This window comes from Megascapheus bottae, chromosome 2 (genome assembly GCF_031878675.1).
Source record: "Megascapheus bottae isolate mThoBot1 chromosome 2, mThoBot2.hap1, whole genome shotgun sequence".
NCBI lineage: Eukaryota > Metazoa > Chordata > Mammalia > Rodentia > Geomyidae > Megascapheus > Megascapheus bottae.
This window is the reverse complement of record NC_143510.1, coordinates 49,131,194-49,150,265: the sequence shown is the minus strand read 5'-3', so window position 1 is coordinate 49,150,265 and position 19,072 is coordinate 49,131,194. Positions and strand designations below refer to the sequence as shown.

The following is a 19,072-nucleotide window of genomic DNA, read 5'->3' as shown; positions in this document are numbered from 1 at the left end:
CTGAAGATTACTTTCCTGAGGAGAGCTGGACTAAATAGGTCCAACACTAATAAAAATTGGGATATATGTATTCTATTCTCTGGAGGCAGGAATGCAAGTATTCTTTTGCTAAGAATATTAGATGTACCATTCAGTAAGGTGAGCAGGAGGAGTTTGATTCTAGACAGTACTAACCTAGACTTGACTTTTACCCTTCCTCAGCTCTGCAAGAAATAGGTCCACACTGAAGAGAGCTGGAAGACATGCATTTCTGATTGAGAACAGGGGTATACACTTTACAGGCCGAGGACAACCAAAAAACATTCTATGCTGAGGAAAGATGGAACAGGAACTATCCACTTGAGCATGGCTGGAATAGCTCCATTCTGTGATGAGTTTTCCAGCAGCACAGACCTTCCATGATTAAGACGCAAGAGGCATTTTGCATTCGGAGGAGAGATTCGGGTGTTATACTGCATTTTCCCCAAACTGGAGGAGATATCTTCTATGTTCTTAGAGGCTAGAGCAGAGATGATTCATATTTACAGAGGCTGAAAAACGTATTTCGTGGGGAGGTGTCCTGAGAACCCACATGCCAGCCTAATGATTGGTGGGAAAATAAACTTCCTCCCTATACTTGCTTGAATAGAAGTAATCCATGCTGGTACTCATTTGATCCACAGGGGAAATGTAAGGTCTGAATTCTATGCCTACGAAGGCTGGAGTCAACCCCCTCCAAAGTTAGGACAAATGAAGGAGACATTTCTTGCTGAGAAGGGCAAGAGCTGTTTGTCTTCATGTTGTGGGATCTATGTAAACCTACCTTGGTGAGAAGAGCTGAAAAAGAACTACATGTTAAAATACCTGTATACAGTGCATCTCATACAATGAAGAAACAGAAGAGACCCATCTTTCCTGAGTAGAAATATTAGAAACTTTTGTTGCCCAGGCAAGCTAAACTAAACCTCTTCCTACAAGAGGGATAACTAGAACACACACATTGTTGACTGAGAAGTACTGTCTAAGTCTCACTCCATTCTGTGTTTTGTTTTTGCATTTTTGTTTTTATGCTAATCCTAGGGCTTGAACTTAGGGCCTGGGAGCTGTTCCTGATTTTTTTTTTGGTTATTGTTTCTACTTTTGTTTTCTTAAGGCTACCACTTGAGCCACAGCTCTCCTCCAGCTTTTGTTGGTAATTGCAGATAAGTCTCACAGATTTTTCAGCATGGACTGACTTAGAACCAGGATCCTCTGGTATCAACTTCAGATGGATTATAACCTGAAGAGTGATGGGAAAGATAACTTTGACTCTGGGAAGGAAAAATGTAAAGTGTATTATATAGAGACCCTAAGTTAACACTTACCTTTCTGAGAAGAACACAAATAAGCTGAGTGAATAGTCTGCGCTCACTCAACTGATCCCTGGCTTAGAAGGTTAAATGATTTTCATACTGTAGAGTTCACAGGAACAGTGCTTCTGTGTTGAAGTAGAATCTACTTCATGAATGACATGCTAAGTATATTTCTACACATGGATTATTTTGGAGCAGGTCTGGAGAAGACATATCTTATAAAGGAGCTGGAGTGGATGAATCCAATGTGGAAGAGAGTCTGAAGAAATCAATTCCATGCTCTGACAAGAGAAGGAAAGGGCAAACATCAAAAGAAGAATAGAGAGAACAAATATGACTTCATGCTAAGACACCAAAATGACACTTACCTTCCTGAGGAGAGTGACTAGATGGCTTCAATACTAAGGAGAATTGGAATATATTCACTCCCAGAGATAAGATGTACATGGATGATATGTTAAAAAGAATTACACTAGGTATACTACTTTTGCACTGAGTTGAGCAGAAGAAGATACATTCTGGGAAGTATGGGCCTAGATTTGACATTTACCTTCCTCACATCAGGGAAAAATAGATCCACTATAAGAACTTGAAAATATGCATTTCTGGATAAGAAGATATTTTTTAGTAGAGGATGGCTTGAACTTGGTCTTCCAGGCTGAGGAAATCCAAAGAAACCCCATTCCATGCTGAGGAGAGACAGAACAGGCACTTTCCATATTAGAAAGGCTGGAAGATGAAAGAAATCCATTCTGTGGTAAGACCGGCAGTGCATATCTTCCATTCTCAGGAGGATAGAAGAGGCACTTTCTATTTTGAGGAAAGCTGCAGGACACACATTACATCTTATCCCAAAATGGAGGAGACATTTCCCATATTGTGAGAAGCTCAGGGAGGATGTGAAACACATTCCATGGAGAACTGCCCTGAGTACCAACATGCCAGAGTGATGACTGACAAACACAAATAATTCAATGCATACAGCTGCTCGAGAAAAAGTATTCCCTTTTGATACTCATTCCATCCATGAGTGGGTGGGTGGGTGGGTGAGACAGGAAGACTTGGATTCCAGGCCTAGTGGGGCTGAAGTCAAAGCCTTCCATGGTGAGGGAAAATGGAAGAGATATTCTTTGGTGAGAAGAGAAGAAGCTATTAGCTTCCAAGCTGTAGCATCCTTCACAGGAAACTTACCTTGATTAGCAGAGCTGAAAGAGATGGATTATACATAGAGAAGTCCTGCATGCAATGCATATCATGCAACAGGGAAATAGAAGAGACATAGAAGTATTAAATAAGTTTCTTGCTGAGGCAAGCTACACTGGATACTATTTACAAGAAGAACTTGAATATGGACATTACACCCTGAGAAAGAGATGGTTAAGCCTCTCTCCATTCTGCATTTTGGTTTTGATTTTGTTTCTTTTTCTTTTTTTAAAATTTATTGTATAGCTGACGCACAAAGGAGTTATAGGTACGTAAGGCAGGTAAAGAGTACATTTCCTTTTTAACAATATCACCCCTCCCTCATTCTCTTACAATTTCCCCCCCTCTCCATTTCCCTCCCCTTCTGAGTTGTATAGTTCATTTCCAACATAATGTCTAGTGGGTTTCACTGCTGAACTGGTTCCCCTTTTGTCCCCCCATTTCTGTGCTGCCCCTTCCCCTCCCCATCTCAGGAAACTTATATATAAAACAAACGGTACAGAAATCAAAAACAGCAACAGGAGGTAATAAACCCAAAGAAGAAAGAAGAAAAAAGAACCATAAACCATACATGCTTCCATTTCTTTGGGTCTGGCTTACTTCACTTTTTCTTTAAAAAATATTGTCAAGGTGATATACAGAGGGGTTACAATTACATACATAAATGAATACATTTCTTGTCAAACATTGTTACCTCTTCCTTTATTTTTCTCCCACTCCCCTCAGTACTCCACCTCAGTACTTCCATTTCCTTACAAATAGGGCCCCGTTTGGGAGAAAATGGTTTCATTCCTTTTATGCCAGTCCTGGGGCTTGAACTTAGGGCCAGAGCACTGTCCCTGAGTGTTTTTTTTTTTTTTTTGCTCAAAAGTTAGCATTCCAGCACTTGAGTCACAGCAGTAATTACAGCTTTATGGAGAGTAATGCAGATTAGAAGAACCAAAGAGACCCATGCTGCATACAAACTAAGACATGTATCCTGTGAAAGAGCTTGAATACATGGATTTCATGTTGAAGTGAAGTGGAAGTCTCCAATCCCATACTCTGAGGAGAGAAGGAATTGAAACACATCAAAAGAATAATACAGGAGGGGCCGGGAGTTTGGCCTAGTGGTAGAGTGCTTGCCTAGCATGCACGAAGACCCAGGTTCAATTCCTCGGTACCCCACATACATAGCAAAAAGCCGGAAGTGGTGCTGAGGCTCAAGTGGTAGAGCTCTAGCCTTGAGAAAGCCCAAAGACAGTGCTCAAGCCCTGAGCCCAAGCCCAGGACTGGCAAAACAAAACAAAAAAAATAATACAGGAAAAAATATGACTTCATGCTAAAGAGATAATAAAATAACACTTACTGTCCTGAGGAGAGCTGGACTAGATGGGTCCAACACCAAAGAGAATTGGGATCTGTGTACTCCAGTCCCTAGAGAGAAGGTGTACATGGATTCCATGCTAAAGAGAATTACACTAGATGTAGTCCTTGCAAGAATTGAGCAGAAGATGGACTTGGGTTAGTACTGGCCTAGACTTGACATTTACCATCCTCAAATCAAGAAGAAACATATCCACAGTGAAGAGAGGTAGAAGACATGACTTTTAGGATGAAGACAACTTACTTTCCAGGCCAATGACAAATTGCATCCATCCCAGTTCCATGGTGGTGACTCAAGGAAACTTGGACTCCTGATCCTGATGACCACTGTGTGCATCAAAATCCCAAATTCTCAGAAGAAATACCTTTACTTTCCTTAATATCTTGAGCCCCCCCTTTTTTTGTCAGTCCTGGAACTTGAACTCAGCCTGGGCACTGTCCTTGGGCTTTCTTGAGTCTGGCACTCTACCACTTGAGCCACAGTACCAGCTTTTTCTGTGTATGTGGTACCAATGAATTGAACCCAGGACTTCACACATGCAAGGCAAGCACTCTACCTGTTCTCAGCCCCTTGAGTCCCTTTATGCTCCCAATTAATCTCAGAACACTGCTGTTTCATGAGGCTGTAGCTTTCTTCTTTGGAGCCCTATATTATTATTCTTCCTTCAACAGACAAATAGCACAATGATCAAAAAGAGGAGTATTTTGGGAAGTGGCAGCGCTGTGGCTCAAGGGGTAGGGCAGTAGCCTGAGCTGAAGATGTCAGAGACAGCACTCACGACCGACAAAAAAAAATGGGCCTAGTGGTACAGTGCTTGCCTAGCATACATGAAGAGCCGGGTTCGAATCCTTAGTACCACATTCCTAGTAAAAGCCAGAAGTGGTGCTGTGGCTCAAGTGGTAGAGCTCTAGCCTTGAGAAAGCCCAAGGATAGCACTCAGTACCTGAGTTCAAGCCCCAGGACTGGCAAAGAAAAATACTGAGGATCAAATGGTCCAGAAATTCCTGTGTACAGGAAGATAACACCATCTTTGAGAGAACAGAAAGTCAAAGCAGACATCAGGTCAACAAAATGGAAGAATTCTTTGGGTCAAATTTAAAACTGAACTATAGTCTCATGGAAACATGGTTAAAAGCCAATGCTATTATTTTTTCTCAATATGAACTGACATATATTTTCTTTCTCTAAGATTTATAAAAATAAATGAAATTTTTAAAAAGATTTGTCCCTAGATATATTCTATTTGATAACTTATATATCAGATAAACTTGATTAGTAATAATATGTCTGTAACCTAGGCATTCAGAAACTCAGAAAGCACAGGGAAAACATAGGGAATAAAGTTATCCACAAGATTTCTGTTAGCTACCCTTAGCCTGAGTTCATACAAATGCTGGCTTAAATCCTTTGGAAAGGCTTCTACATATGATTCTAGATAATTATCAAAGAGACCACACATTATGATGCACTGAAACTCCACATTGAGAAATGACTTCATTTTGCAAGGCATTCTGACAGACTTCCTGAGCTGCTCTGTGCCACAATCATAGTTCTGTAATTGACTATTGGCCCTCATTATCACATGGATGTTAGGCTCCATGTGACCAAGAACCTCCTGCACAGGTAGCTTTCTTTAATCCTCACATCAAGTTTCAAGTTTCACCCACCAAGGCCACCACAGACTTTCTGCATCTTCTGTGGAGGCTGAATACTTCTGAATTCTTGAAATTGATGGCAGGTGGAAAAGAGACCCATCTTCTAGCATTATATCCTATGACAAGTACATGTCCATTCGTTATCCTCTGAACTATATATATTATTTATGAGACCAAATGTCCTTTAGACCATGGTAACAATATCATGGATCTTTGCTTCTCTGAGTGGCCTAGGATATGCCACATACATTATGCACTATCCCTTCTGCAAAGGCTGGTAGAACAAACACCTCTGCTGAAATTGGCCTGTGCAGATATATCCAGATATAGCTTGTGGTTTATGTAATAGGTGTGATGACTCTGATTCCTCCAATTTCTGCCATTTTGTCTCCTACACACTAATTCTCCTCACTGTGCTCCATATGGCTTCAAATAAGGGAGAGGAAGAAGGTCCTTGTCACCTCTTCTGGCTGTAGTTGGGATGTATTATGGGTCTTCCATAGTCACGTATACCCTTCCCATTTCCTTCCTAATCCCAAACAGGACAAGCTCAACTTTTCTACACAATGGTCACCTCAGCCTTGAACTGCCTCATCTGCAGCCTGAGAAATAAGGCGGCCATGGGGGCCTTGAAGAGAATCCTTGGAAAATAGATCTTGCCTTCACATCCCAATGTTTAGGATTTGTTTCTTCTACCTAGGAGATGGCTTCTGCAGTGGTAGACTTAACTGGAGAATTTACATATACTTTAAAAATTGTCTTTCATGCAGTATGGCAGTTCCTCAAAAGACTAAACATAGAACTCCCCTATGACCCAGCAATTCCACTACTTGGCATTTACCCAACCGACCAGAAAAAAGGGCATACTAAATCCACTAGCACAACGATGTTCATTGCAGCACTATTTACCATAGCAGATATGAAACCAACCCAGATGCCCATCACTTGATGAGTGGATCAACAAGATGTGGTATTTATACACAATGGAATTCTATGCTGCTGTCAGAAAGAATGACATCGCCCCATTTGTAAGGAAATGAAAAGACTTAGAAAAAATCATATTAAGTGAAGTAAGCCAGACTCAAAGGAAGATAGGCTCAATGGTTTCCCTCATTTGTCATAATCAGTAGAAACCTTGGGCTCTCCTAGCAGAGATTTACAATAGAACAAAATCTAGACACATTAGGCCAAATAGTACAACACTAAATGTAAGGACCTCCAGGATAAAGAAACAGAAGCCATATAATGAGTGACTGTTGTCCTTAATGTACTATGTTATCGCTCATCTCTTTTGCCATCCCTTGGTTATCTCATATTGTTACAATTTTTCACCTTGTTATCTGATATATTTTATATGTGCTTAATTGGTTATTTGAAATTGGATAGGGAAGGGGGGAAATCAAGATAAGCGGGGGGAGGGTGGGAGGGAAATGGGGACCATGTCATGAGAAAGGGTATCAATGTTTGTGAAGTTATGCACCTTCTATCTGGTGAATATAATGTAACCCTTCTATTAATCACAATAAAAAATTTAAAAAATTGTTGCCATAGATAATATGTACAAAGACTTTACATTTAAGTCATTTGCATACAATCTTGGTTTTGGAATCCTTACTTGGAAAAGCTATTAGAAAAAGAAAAGCTTTGAATAATTACATAAGCATCACCCTGGTGGAGGATTCTGTCTACATTACTTAGTAGACAGGTAGAGTTGTAACTTTCATTTCAATAGCACAAAACAAGGAGAAATAATAGTTGGTCCAAGCAAACACCAGTAGCATCTAGCTTTAGAAAACTGCTTCTCAAAAATAGTATTCCTATGTAATTAAAAAAGAGGTGAGACCCACAAAAGTTATATTGGGCTTCTCCCTATTACAGCAACTGATTTTGATTGTGACAAATAGTAGTTTATTATATCTGAATTCTGCTCTGAAGAAAATTTCACAGTGATACTACAATGACAAATATTTACATTGACATATTAGAAAGGGCAAATGAAAGACAGCATGGCAATGTCTGTTAGAAACCATCAAGAGTCCTTTAAAACGATTTATGTTTAAAATATAAAATGGAATTAAATCTAAAATAGAATTTAAGCAGATGATACTAATAAGTTTATTGCCTCTGTGGTTTGGGGTTTTTTCAGGCAGAAAAAGTTTATTGGAGAGTGGGGAAGCAAACTGAGGGCCTGTACAAAATGGAGGTGTGTGGAGACAGAGGAGAAGGAAAAGAGAATGAGAGCTTTTTTTGGTTTTGTTTTGGGTTTGGAGTTTTTAAAAGACATCAATGTGAAAATAAGTGGAGTAGTTCATGTTCTTAATAAGGAAGTAGGTTTATATAGGTATGCAGAAGAAAGTATAAACTACATAACTGAGCCTAAATATGGTTTATTTTACATTACTAATTGACATGAGAAGACTTAAAAGCAAGCAGTAAAAACTTTATAAATGTAGAAGCTTCACATTACTACACATTGTAAGAAATATCGACAGCAATAATCAGTAGAAACCTTGGGCTCTCCTAGCAGAGATTTACAATAGAACAAAACCTAGATACATACATAAGGCCATATAGTATGATGCTAAATGAAAGGACCTCCATTATATACAAACAAAAGCCATATGAGTGATTGTTGTTCTTAATGTACTATATTATCTCTCATCTCTTTTGCTATCCCTTAGTTATTTCATGTTGTTATAGTATTTCACCTTGTTATCTGATATACTGTATATATGCGTATTTGGTTATTTGAAATAGGATAGGGAAAGGGGGAAAACAGATGAGGGGCGGAGGTCGGGGGAGGGAAATGGGGACCAAGACATGAGAAAGGGTATCAATGTTTGTGAAGTAATGCACCTTCTATCTGGTGAATATAATGTGACCCTTCTATTAATTACAATAAAAATATATGAAAAAAGGAAACAACGACAGCAATGCTTGGTGAAATCTCAATAATTGTTCTTTACTTAAGTCATTTTAAATTACTCAATCTATAAAAATAAGTTTTAACAGCTAAAGCTCATTAAACTAAGTCAATTTTATAACTGAGACAATTCAGGTAGCTATAAAAAAGCAGAAGTCGGGGGGGCCGGGAGTTTGGCCTAGTGGTTAAAGTGCTTGCCTAGCAGGCATGAAGACCCGGGTTCGATTCCTCGGTACCCCACATACATAGCAAAAAGCCAGAAGTGGTGCTGAGGCTCAAGTGGTAGAGCTCTAGCCTTGAGAAAGTCCAAGGACAGTGCTCAGGCCCTGAGCTCAAGCCCAGGACTGGCAAAAAAAAAATGAATAAAAAAAAGCAGAAGTCATTTATGATGTTCCCTTTTGTGCTAGACTGCTAAATTTTTATTAGAGTGATAATATTAATATGCACAAATCAGCAGTGGTGCTTACTAGAGACTATATTGAAAATCAGCTATTTAATACTTGGGTGAGGACTAAGGTGTGACATTGCCCCCAAAATGTACTATTTACCTACTTGATTTAACTGCAGCTCCTCTGTCCATCACCTTAATAATAAAATATTCTAAAATAATAATTAGTGATTATTCTTGCTTAACATTGCTATGTTTTAAAGTATTCATAAAGAGGGAAAAGACCAGAGTCACAGAATTTGTGATGTGTGCATCCCTGCCACCATGTCCCTTTTTTTTAATCTTGGTTTATTAAGCTGCTAAAAATTGTGATGAATGGAAACTTGATCTCATGATGTTGCTTCATAAGACTATAAATATCAGGCATTTAGACCAAGTCTAAATGATGTTTAACATATTATGGCTTTTATATGTATAAAGTGTTCAAAATGAAAAAGGAACTCATTAAGTGCTGAAGAAAAACAGAATAGACACTTCTCTCATGAGCAAGGATGGAAGATCTGCATTATGTGGTGAGACACTTGGCAGCACTCACCTTCCATGCTCAGGAGGAGCCAGGAGGCATTTTTTATTCTGAGGAGAGCTGCAGAAGTCATATTACATCTTGCCCCAAATTAGAGGAAAAAGGTTCCATGTTCACAAAGGCTGGATCAGAGACATTCCATATTCAGGAAGGGTGGTGCCTTGAGTACCCACAGGCCAGGGTGATAATTGCTGGAGAACTCCTGCCTACAATTTCTGGATTAGAAGTTCTCCATGCTGACACTCCATCCACAGGGGAACTGGAAGACAGGGATTCTGTGTTTAACAACTGGAGTCAATGCCTTTCAAGGTTAGGACAGAGGTAGGAAACATTCCTTGCTGAGAAGGCAGAAGCCATTTGCCTCGACACTAGTGGGTCCTTCACAAGAGATCTACCTTGATTACTACAGCTGAAGGAAATAAATTCATGCAGAGAAGAACTATAGGCAATGTATCTCATGCCAACAGTGAAATGGAAGACAACCATCTGTCCTGAGCAGAAAGGCAGAAAGATTAAACATGTTTCTGGCCTAGGCAAGAAAAATTAGGAGAGATGGAAGCAATATCTTCTCCTTCTTCTTCTTCCTCCTTCTTCTTCTTCTTCTTCTTCTTCTTCTTCTTCTTCTTCTTCTTCTTCTTCTTCTTCTTCTTCTCTCCCCCTCCTCCTCATTCTCCTTCTCCTCCTCCTCTTCTTCATTCTCCTCCTTCCTCTTCCAATTCCTCTTTCTCCTCTTCCTCCTCCTCCCCCTTTCCTTCTTCTCCTCCCCCTCCCCCCTCTTCCCCCTTCCCTTCCTCCTCCTCTTCCTCCTTCTCCTTTTTCTTCTTGTACCTGTCCTGGGGCTGGAAATCAGGGCCTATCCCCTTTCCACAAGTCTAATGCTTTACCATCTCCACTTTCAGCTTTTTGGAAGGTAATTTCATAAAATTTTCTGCAGTGACTGATTTTGAATTGGGATCCTCTTATCTCAAACTCAGCAAATGGATCTCAACCTGAAGAGAGATGGAAATATTAGTGTCATCCTGGGAAATGAAAAAAAGTCATGAGTTTATGATCTAGATACCCTACGTTAACACTTACCTCTTTGTGGAGAGCACAGATCATCTGAGAGTGTATCCCATGTTCACTAAACACCCACTCCGAGAAAAATGGTTAGGTTCATATCTCATACTGAGTCCACAGGAGCATCATTTCTACATTGAAGACAACTTCATGACACCCAAGCTATACTAAGTAGATTTCTGCATATGAAGTCCTTTGGGGATAGATTTGGAGAAGACATATACCTATGAAGGAGCTTGAGTATATGGATCCCATGTTGAAGAGAGACAAGAAATCAATTCCATGCACTGAAGAAAGAAAAGACAAATGTCAAGAGAATAATATAGGAAACAAATATGACTTCATCTTAAAGAGACACCAAAATGACACTTACCTTCCTGAGGTGAACTAGATTTGATTCAGCCAACACAAAGGATAAGTGAAATTCAGACACTCCATTCCATGTGCATGGATTCCATGCTGAAAGGAATTATACTAGGTATACTACTTCCACTGAGGTGAGCTGATGATCAAATCAGAGCAGTGCCAGCCAAGGCTTGACATGCACTTTCCTCAGATCTGGAAGAAATAGATCCACCCTGATGATAGCTGAAAGACATGTATTTCAGGAATAGGAAAACTGGACTAGATACTATCCAGGCTCTTTTCAGCGCGCGCGCACACACACACACACACACACACACACACACATACATGACCAGATAAAAATGCTGAAGAAACAGAAAAGGCAGAAACATCTTTGAAACGAAAGTTTATTATAGTAGTTATAGGATAACTCAGGAAAGATTTGATAGTAAATTATTAGGTAACAGTACATAAAATTTGTGGAAATGAAATAGAAATCAGAATGGACACATGGCTAGGAAGAATTGGAGTAAGTCAATTCCTGATCCTTGTACAATGATTTGACTAAAAAATGGTTAACCCCACAAGACGAGTGGGATGAGGAAAGAAAGCCATTGTGGAAACTGAGGACCCATGCTTTCTGTGGTGATACTCCAAGCTTCTTGGGGCACCAACTTGAAATAATCAAAGTGGTGATTTTCTTGAGGAAGGCATAGCCAAAGACATGTATGATACAGAGTTCCATCTGGAAAAAGGATATAAAGGGAGGAAATGCATCAGTAGTTGGGAGTATGAAGGGTCCCCAACAGGATCTCTCCAAGCAGGGTGGTGTCAGGGCTTACTGTACCTGGACACCTGGACTCTGTCCCGCAATGAGCTCTGTTGAGGCTGACTACAGGACTGAAGGATCATGTTCATGTGGTGAGGCCAACAATGATATTCCAACCAGGAGACCATGGCCAACCTCAGACCACTCCATGAGAAAAGCAGGGCTAGATGGCCTATGATCCCTTTGTCGATACCTGTGATTGGAGGGAAAGTAATCATTGTGACCAAGACGGACTCAGCATATATTTGTACAGAATCTGGTGCCCCATAATAGGGTTGCAGTCAAGGATGGATCACAGAGGCAAAAGAGATCCCACATGCCACCTCCCCACACTGCTGCTGTCTTGGTGTAGGTGGGGAGAAGTTATGGTATTTCCAGGAGGCTTGACTGCCTAACAATGCCTGTTTTCTACCAGGTCTGTGTAAAGTGAGGCTCCGTTCAGGAACTGCCATTGTGGTGATTTTATTCATTCACACACAAGATTAAAAAGAAAGCTAGTGGAAAGATAGGAGGTTGTCACTAGTGTGGCTCTGTGAGTCTTCTAGGCAATATGGGGCTATCAGAGGAGCCTGAAGGGAACTTCTGGAGTATCTACTATCCATTAAAAGGATTTCTGAGTCCACCCATGATCCAATGGATTCCTAGTATTGATGAGGGATAAACACATGTAGCCAACAGGGACAAGAAAGCCCTTCATGCACTAACCCCCTCCCAACGCTGCTCCAATGGGAGCAGGCCCTGCTCCCAGGAAACAATGCAGATCCTCACCATTATAGCTAGTAATCCTAGAATCTGGACTCACTGCTCCTGTCTTATTAGTATCTGGTGCTTTTACCTTAATCAACTCTTCTCACTTAGTGATGACAAACAAAAGATCCAATGAACTACAGACAATGGAATCTATGCAGATGGAATCCCAGAATGTTCTTGGGGGACTATATCCACTTCAAATATACCTATTTGGACCTCACAAGCAGCACTTCTACTTAAGGGTCTCCATTACATAGACAGCAGGGGAAATGGATCTCTGTCTTATGTTCAGAGAGGAAAAAAAAGGGGGGGCCTTCACTCTGATTGCACTGAGAGGCAGTCACATAGCCTTCAAAGCCTGCACAACCAAAAAAGCCTGCAATACTGAATCAACAGAAAGGAAAACCAGCACTGGCTGCATCCATGGCTGCCTATGCAGTTTGGTATTTCATGGAAAACATGTAAAATAACAATTAACAGGCCAGAGCCAGAGCAGGTAGTTCATGCCTGTAATTCCATCTTCTCAGGAACCACAGTTCAAATGCCATCCAAGCAACAAAGTCTGGGAGACCCTTATTTCCAATTAACTACCAAAAACCCAGAGAGGAGCTGTGAATCACTGGGTAAACTCTAGCCTTGAGCAAAAAAGCTAAGGGACAGTGCTTTGGTCTTGAGATTTGAGCCCCAATATTGGATTAAAAACAGGAAAATAGATGGGCACCAGTGGCTCATGCCTGTAATCCTACCTAACTCAGGAGGCTGAGACCTGAAGATGATGGTTCAAAGTCAGCCAGGACATAAGAGACTCTTATCTCCAATTAACCACCAGAAAACCAGAAGTGGCGCTGTAACTCAAAGTAGTAAAAGCACTAGCGTTGAGCTGAAGAGTTGAGGGACAGTACCCAGGCACAGAATTCAAATCCCAGGGCTGACCAAAAAAAGAAAAGAAAAAGAAAAAGAATTAACAGGCCCAGGGTATCATCCTGTGATCCTCAGCACTCCAAGGCTTTTTTTTTTGTATGTGTGGGTGTGTGATCATTCTCTATCTTAAACTCAAGACCAATGTGCTCTTCCTTAGCTATTTCACTCAAGGTCACCAATCCACTACTTGGATCATAGCTCTATGTAGACAGAAATCTGAAGCCAAGGGACGGGAGTGTGACCTAGAGCATGCTTGCCTAGCATGCACACAGCCCTGGGTTCCATTCCTTGGTACCACATATACAGAAAAATCCCAAAGTGGTGCTGTGGCTCAAGTGGTAGAATGCAATTCTTGAGAAAGGTCAAGAACAGTGCCCAGGGCCTGAGTTCAACCAAGAACTGGCAAAAAAAAAGAGAGAGAAAAAAAACTCTGAAGTCTCAAGATCAAACTCTAAAAGACAGCCAGGACAATTCAGTAATTCCCAATTAACCATTAATGTGTCAGAAGGAGCACATGGTTCAATGCTGCAGCACATGATGTAAGTTAAATAGCCAATAGAAAGCAGGAAGCTCTGAGATCACAACTGAAAAATAAAATTAAAAACAACAAGAAAAATGATTGCAGGCCCTGAGAATAGGAACAAGAAATCACTCTAATGAACAGCAGATTGATCAGACAAACTTAGTACAATAGCTCTAGACAGATCTCAGGCTGAGGAAAGTTGCAGTGAATGCAGTCCAGGCCAACAAGTACTATGCTAGCAAGACTGAATGCTAAAGAATGCTACAGCTGACAATTACCTTGCTGATAACAGCTGCTTTAAACATATGCTATGCTGAGAACCTGAGTAGAAGGATTCATGTTGAGGAGAGCTGGAATAGTTTCATTCTTTGATGAAGAGAACCAGAGCTGACACATTTCTTGCTATCACCTGCTCAAAGAAATACATTTCATAACAGAAAGACATGCAGTAAACAGAGTTCATACATAGTAAATAGATTCGAGGAGTGGACATCTACCTTGTTTTAAGAAAACTGGAATAAAAGGAGTCCATGCTGATGGGTACAGGAGTTGACATATTCCAAGCTAAATAGAGTTGGCACCCACATATTCCAGACTAAAAGAATTGATGAAGACCAATTCTACCATTCTGAGAGAGTCAAGCCATTGATTGCATCCTGAGCAGAGATGGACGACATGTATTTAGAAATAAGGAATGAGGAAAGACATGAATCCATGCTAGAGAAATTCCAAGTTGACACTTACCTCAGTATCCAGAGCTGAGATAAATGGATTCCAGGATAAAGACAGCAGTAGTATATTCCATGTTGATCAAAGTATGTGATGAATCCATGATAAAGAGACCCCAAGTTGACACTTACCTCAGTAAGCAGAGCTCAAAAAGATGGATTCCAGGACAAAGACAGCTGCATTATATGCCATGTTCAGGAAAGTGTGAGATAATTCAATGATAAAGAAACTTGAAGTACACATTTAATCTTCTAATTTAAGCATCAGTGTCTCATGCCTATAATCCTAGATACTCAGGAGGATGAGACTGAGGAGCGTAGTTCAAAGCCAGCCAGGGCACAAAAGTCTGTGAGATTCTTACCACCAATTAACCACCAGAAAACTGGAAGTGGTGCTGTGGCTCAAGTGGTAGAGTGCTAGCCTTGAGCTGAAGAGCTCAAAGACAGAACCTAGACCCAGAGCCTCACAACCAAAAAAAAAAAAAAAAAAAAAAAAAGCTGGAGTACATGGTTTTAATGCTAAGCAGAAGTGGAACATCTGCAATCTGTATCCATTTCCTTGGAGAGCAGTAGATATGTTCCATAATGAGAATACTTAGCAGAGATGCATTTCTTGTTGAGCTGAGAGAACAACAGGAGATTGATTCCAGGCCTGGAATTGACACTGACTTTCTCCAGGAGACCTGGAGTAAACCAGGAGCTCCGTTTCATCCACCCCAAGGACATCTGGAATAGATGAATCTTAGCCAGATGAGAATCAGACTAGATATATTCAATCCAGAGGAGCATAAAGTGTACAAGGCACACTGAGGCAAATCGGTTGATGTGCCTGCAGTAAAAGATCAGTCTTCAGGAAAGCTGCAGCAGAAATATTCTATGTTGCTGTGCACTCAAATGCAAATGCTCATTCCATATGGCAAACAGGTAAGATTCACTCCAAAACAGGGTGTTGAAGAATTTCATGTAGAGATCCTAAATCTCACTACATCCAAAGGAGAACTAGGGGAGGTGTATCACATGTCTAGGAATACACTTAACAGAGCTAGAATCAAATGTTTCCATAGTGACAGAAGCAGAAACTTAGATTAACAAGGTCAGAGAAGATATATTCCATACTGAGAAACACAGAAGGCAGCCAGTTCCACAGTGTTGAAGTAGACATTTAGCTTACTTAGTAAAGCCGAAATTGATAAATTGCATGCTAAACAGACCTATAGGAAAGGCATTCTGTGATGAGAAGATTTGGAGAAAATACATTTCATGTGGAAGAGAGCTAGATGAGACATATTCCGTGTTGAGAATTGAAGATGACACATACTTTGCGCTAAGGAAAGCCACTGTAGAAAGATTTCCTGATGCGAAGAGATAGAATATATGTATTCCATTCTGAGGAGTCCTGTAGCAGTAACAATCCTATCTTGAGTAAAACAGGTGTTGACAGATGCCATGCTGAGGAGAGCTGAGGTAGATACATTCCATGTCAAAGAGATGCTGGAGAGTGCTAGAATTTACACTTACCTTGCTGACAAGAGCAGTTTTCAACATATATCATGATGATGGCCTCAGCTTCATAAAGAGCTTCTCTTGATGAAGAGAGATGTTGTAATGCATTCAATGCTGAGTTAACTGCAGCACCTTACATAAGGCTGTAGATTGCTGGATTCAAAGCTGACAATGAAGAAAGCTGCTCTAGACATGATCCATGATGATGAAAACATGAGAAGTTGCACTTCATGCTGAAAAGAAACAGTAATGTGTTCCTCATGAAAAATAGAAAGGTACACATATTCCGTGCTGATGAAGGATGAAGCAGAAGCATTTCTTGCTCAAGAGAGCTGAAGTGGGCATACTGTTCAGTGGAGAGAGATGGATGATATGTATTCCAAGTGGAAGAGACAAGGTGGAATCTCCTGCCAAGTTGTAAATTACTGAAGTAGATACATTCCAACATAAGACATGCAAGAGATAGGCTATATTTTGAAAAGGATCAGGTTAGACACATTCTATGCTCTAAGTGCACATATCAACATGCTGAGGAGAACTGAGTTGTAAGTACCTACCTGAGGAAGGAGGCTTCATTTAGACACATTCCATGCTCACTAGAGTAGACAGTTTCCAACAAAGGGAAAGCTGGAGATGATACTTACCTTCTAAATAGAACTGCATGTGCTACATTCCATGCTATTGAGAGCAACAATACTTCCTTCCCTCGCACAGAAACATGAGGTAGATATTGATCATCAGGAGTGAACTCAAGTCCATGGATTCCATACAGCAGAAATACTGAAGAGGCCATTATCTGCTCTGAACAGTGAAGGGAAATATTCAACTCTGAGTGAGGATATAGGAAGGAGATAGTTTCGTGCTAGCAAATGCTCACCCCAAATAAATTCTTACCTTGTTATAATAGATGCATTCCAAAGAGAAGAGAAGCACATGTATCCCATGCTGAGGATAGTGGGAGATAAGGAATCCTCAATGGAACATTCAACTTCTGTAGAGCTGGAATCCATGTTAGCAAAGCTGGCAAAACTTGGGACACATCCACTTTATGCTCTAGAGAGCAGTGACAGATACATTCCTTGCTGAGAAAAATTAGAGTGGATCTATTCCTTGTTGGAATGAGCAAAAGGAGATGGCCTTCAGTTTGTAAAGACCTGGCCTTGACATTTTCCATCCCCAAAGCAACTGGTATAAATGGATTCCATATTAAGGAGTACTGGAGGAGATTCATTTTAGACTGTGAATTGGAGTAGACACGTTCTATGCTGGAAGGTACTGAAGCAAACAGATTCCACCCAAGGAAGGCTCCAGGAAGCCCATTCATGCTGAGTGACCTGCAGAACACACCTTCCATGCTCAGACAATGAATGAAGCAGATTCTATGCTGAGGAGACCTACCCCCAAACATTGAGGAGACAGTCACATGCCTAACACTGGACAAAACTTCTTCCACATGCCAGAAGTTGAAGATGTATTCAACATACTCAAAACTGGGAAAGACATAGTCCATATGCCCCCAAATGAAGAAGATATATTCCACATGTTGAAACCTGCAGGAGATATATTCCATATGCCTAAACAAGAGATATATTCCATATGCTTAAAACAGGAGGATACACATTCCTCTTCAAAACTAGAGGAGATATTCTGTGTTGAAAAACGATGAGAGACATTCCATATTGAGGAGAGGTAGATGAACACATTCCATGGTGTTTACCTGAAGTACACATACTCCACACTGCCAAATACTAAAACAAGAGGCATTCAACGTTGAGGAAAACTAAATTATACAACTTACCTGATGATGAGAGATGGGCGAATCTCACTCCATTCTCAAGTGGATTGGAGGAGATATATGGCAGGCATTGTACAGCTTGAAAATAGAACTTTCCTAATATAGTAGCTGTGGCTACAATTCATGAAGAATACAGATGGGTTAATACATTTCATGTTGAGCATGCAATGCTCCTTTGTCAGCAGGGATTCCAATATGACAAAACTATGAATAGACAAATTCCATGTGAGATGGGCTAAAGAAACTGTATTCCATACTCAGGAGAGTTACAGTCAATGAATTCCAGGCCAAGTGGCATCATACTAGCCAATTGCCTACTCAAGAATGCCACACTTGAAACAATTTGCTGCTTTAAAGACACGCCATACTGAACACCTGTGTATACAAAGTCCAAGCAAAAGAGCCCAATTTTCTGTAGTCCATGGTGAGAAGAAATTGGTAGAGTATTCCATGCTATAGGTGACTAGAATAAACAGTGAAGCCTTACTTAGGAAAATGAAGCTAGTCCTAGCCATGTAATAAATGTCGAAGTCCATACTCCATGAAGGAGGATCCTTGAGTTAGTCTCTTTCTTGCTTATCACACCTGAAATCCATGGTTACTGTGCCAAGATCAACCTCAGGGCAACTATTTAATGATGAGAAGGACTGAAGAAGAAATTTTCCATGGAAGAGACTTGAACAAATATATCTCCCGATGAATTATATAGATTATATGCACTCTATGCTGAAGATTGCCACGGGAAATGCATTCAATACTGAGAACTGTAGAAGCATTCCATGAGGAGAACACATTTACACATGTTGCCAGAAAAAGAGAGCTAGTCCATTCTCACCACATTATTTAAAAACGAGAGGAAATGCATTCCATGATTTGTACAGCTAGAAATGAGACATTCCATACTGAGTGAGAACTTGTATATGGATTTCATGCTAAGAGGAGAAATTGTAAGGTACATCCCAGGTGGTCAAGAGCTATAGTAAATGGGTGATATATTCCATGATGTCACAAGTTTGAGAAGAAACATTCCACTCTGTGTTACACTTGATCAAAGCTGCAGTAGTGGTATTCCATAACAAGGAGCATTGAACTAGCCAGACTCCATGCTGACAAAAACTGTAGATGAAAAGGTGGTATTCCATAACAAGGAGCACTGAACTAGCCAGATCC

The 19,072-nt window shown here is 40.4% G+C and overlaps 1 long non-coding RNA gene across 1 annotated transcript; it reads right to left on the bottom strand.

Annotated features, from left to right (window-relative positions):
- Positions 1–11,274: 11,274 nt before the first annotated feature.
- On the bottom strand, positions 11,275–19,070 carry LOC150066859 (uncharacterized). The gene is made up of 5 exons (XR_016533759.1): positions 17,002–19,070; positions 14,374–16,908; positions 14,155–14,285; positions 11,701–11,875; positions 11,275–11,598 (listed from the first exon to the last, which is right to left on the bottom strand). It is a non-coding gene; the product is annotated as an uncharacterized LOC150066859 (long non-coding RNA).
- Between the last annotated feature and the right edge of the window lie 2 nt (positions 19,071–19,072).